A 3,291-nucleotide genomic window follows, 5' to 3' on the forward strand; every position below is an offset into this window, starting at 1 on the left:
AGACTGGCCTGCAGCTGTGTTTTGGTTTTGGAAGGCCAGTTCAATGTTTTGAAATATTTCAAAATCTGAACGTCTTTAGATGGAGGTGCCCCAGCCTGTTCTCCACCCTTAAATTTCACACATTTGAGGGCTTACTTGGCCTTGTCTTTGGAGGATTTTTTAGGAACTAATATTTCCTATGGTGAAGAATCACTTATATGAAATTCATTAATTCCTAGAGTAAGATAAAATAATTGATCAATAGATACGCTTCTGCCCTTTCTTTGGCAAGATGGTAGAGTACAACTTCACTACTTGAATTGTGCTTTTTTGGGATTGGCATCTTGTCTTTCTGCCCCTTGAGTTTCTGGTTCAAACCCATCACCCTTGGTATATGGGGCCAGCGCCCTACCCACTGAAGCACAGGTGCCGCCACCCTTGAGTTTCTGTCTGTGAAGGAGCTATAGAATGAAAAAGAATTATTACAAGGGCAATTGGGTCTTCTTAGAGATACCAGTGTGAAAGACTTTGCTATGGATGTATACAAAAACCTTTATCCCAGTGATATTCCTCATGCTTTGAGAGAAAAAAAGAACCACAGTTGTTGCATACCTGAAACAGCTACAGGTGGAAACAGAACCAATTGTGGAGATGTTTGAAGATGCAGAAACTATAAGGAAAGTACAGTCAATCAGAGATGGCTGGATGCTGTTTGACTACCTGATGGACAAGCTTGGTTTTAGCCAGAATATTTAGATACACTGCACAGTATGCAAAATTCCAGTATGAATGTGGGAGTTACTCAGGAGCAGCAGAATATCTTTTTTTTTTTTTTTTTAGAGTGTTGGTTCCAGTAACAGATACAAATGCTTTAAATCCACTATGGCAGAAAACTGACATCTGAAATCTTAGTGGAGAATTGGGATGCAGCCATGGAAGACCTTACACGGTTAAAAGAGACCATAGATGAGCTGGGCGCAGTGAATCACGCCTGTAATCCCAGAACTTGGGAGGCCAAGGCGGGTGAATTGCCTGAACTCACAGGCCTGAGTCAGAGTGAGACCTTGTTTCTAAAAATAGCTGAGCATTGTGGTGGACTCCTGTAGTCCTAGCTACTAAGGAGGCTGAGGCAGGAGAATTGCTTAAGTTTAGGAGTTTGAGGTTACTCTGAGCTGTGACACCATGGCACTCTACCAAAGGTGACAAAATGAGACTGTCTCAAAAGAAAAAAAAAAAAAAGGCCATAGATGATAATTCTGCGAGTTCTCCACTTCAGTCTCCTTAGAAGAGAACATGGCTCATTCTCTGGTCTGTTTGTTTACTTCAACTACCCCAAAGGTCATGATAATATAATTATTATTATTATTTTCTTTTTTTTAGAGACAGAGTCTCACTTTGTCACCCTGGGTTGAGTGCTGTGGTGTCACAGCTCACAGCAACCTCACAGCTCTTAGGTTTAGGTGATTCTCTTGCCTCAGCCTCCTGAGCAGCTAGGACTATAGGCACCTGCCACAACGCCTAACTATTTTTTTGTTGCAGTTTGGATAGGGCCGGGTTTGAACCCACCACCCTCGGTATATGGGGCCAGCGCCCTACTCACTGAGCCACAGGCACTGCTCAGTCATGATAATATTATTGATCTATTCCTTTACCAACCACAGTACCTTTTAAGGGGGGTGGAGTGACAGAGTGTTACTTTGTCACTCTTGGTAGAGTTCTGTGGCATCATAGCTCACAGCAACCTCAAATTCTTGGGCTCAAGTGATTCTGTTGCCTCAGCTTCCTGAGTAGCTGGGACTACAGGTGCCTGCCAGAATGCCTGGCTAGTTTTTTTTTTTTTTTTTTTTTTTTTAGAGACGGGGTCTTTCTCTTGTTCAGGCTGTTTTTGATTTTATGAGTTCAAGCAATCCACTTGCCTCAGCCTCCCAGAGCACCAAGATTACAGGTGTGAGCCACCTGGCCAGCCCAACCACAGTATCTTAATGCAAATCAGACGAAGTATCCACATATTCTTCGCCATCACAGCTCACAGCAACCTCAAAATCTTTTTAGGCTTAAGCGATTCTCTTGCCTCAGCCTCCCAAGTAGCTGGGACTACAGGCGCCCGCCACAATGTCTGGCTATTTTTTGGTTGTAATTGTCATCATTGTTGTTTGGCAAGCCTGGGCTGGATTTGAACCCACCAGCTCTGGTGTAAGTGACTGGCACCCTAGGTGGCTGAGCTACAGGCGCCAAGCCAAACAAGAATATCCTAAAATGCGGGCAGTGCTAAAAGATCTAGTAAAAGTTATTCAACAAGAGTATTACAGATACAAAGACACAATGATAGAATTTGCTGAATGCTTGTATATTAACTTTGACTTTGAGGGGTTAAAAAAAAGATGAAGGAATGTGAATCAGTGCTTGTGAATGACTTCTTGGTGGCTTGTCTTGAGCATTTCATTGGAAATGCCCATCTCTTCATAGCTGAGACTTTTTGTTGCATCCACTAGTGTATCAGAATTAACTTGTTATCAGATAAACTGAACATGACTTGTTCTGAAGCTGAAAGAAGATTGTGAATTTGATCAGAAACACAAGTCTTGATGCCAGGATTTATTCTAAATTAGGTCGTATGGTTATGGGTAACAGTGCAGTTTCACCCTATCAGCAAGTGATTGAAAAGCCTTTCTTTTAGAAGCCAGATGTTATCCATGAATCTGTAGAAGAAACTTCATCAGAATATAGTAGACCAAAGGCTCCTAACTGGGCAACTTAAGCCTCTGGCTTTGGGCTTGTGTTAGTGAAGCTGTGGTGTCGGCGGGTAGCTCTGGCAGGGTCTAGCTATCCCTGCGGGAGAAGGGGCAGGACCCTAGAGGCTAACTGGGAGAAGGAGATGGCATTAGGCTGGAGGCTGGAGGCTAACTGGGAGAAGGAGATGGCAGGAGGCTGGAGGCTAACTGGGAGAAGGAGATGGCAGGAGGCTGGAGGCTGGAGGCTAACTGGGAGAAGGAGATGGCAGGAGGCTGGAGGCTGGAGGCTAACTGTAACATCCAAGATGCATGATAATGACATTACAGTTGGAATGTGTCTGTACTTCTGGAAAACAAAACTTGAATGTAAAGGCACTGCCCAACAAATCTAGAATGAGGGTCTCAACTAGTATAACAAGATTGTTCAGGCCCAAAATGAAGACCCCTTCCTTTGAAGTTTCTCTGTATGGTTGTGCTGAGGCTGCATCTCGTACCTGGTCAACTGGAGCACGTACATAGAGTTTTGATATTACTGTCTTCCTTTGCCCAATAGAATAATCTACTCTTCCAACACTTCACT

General features: G+C 43.5%; 1 pseudogene; it reads left to right on the plus strand.

Annotated features, from left to right (window-relative positions):
* The first annotated feature begins 271 nt into the window (after nt 1-271).
* On the plus strand, nt 272-2,737 carry LOC128588784 (eukaryotic translation initiation factor 3 subunit E-like; annotated as a pseudogene).
* Nucleotides 2,738-3,291: the final 554 nt, after the last annotated feature.

This window comes from Nycticebus coucang, chromosome 6 (assembly GCF_027406575.1).
Source record: "Nycticebus coucang isolate mNycCou1 chromosome 6, mNycCou1.pri, whole genome shotgun sequence".
Lineage (NCBI taxonomy): Eukaryota > Metazoa > Chordata > Mammalia > Primates > Lorisidae > Nycticebus > Nycticebus coucang.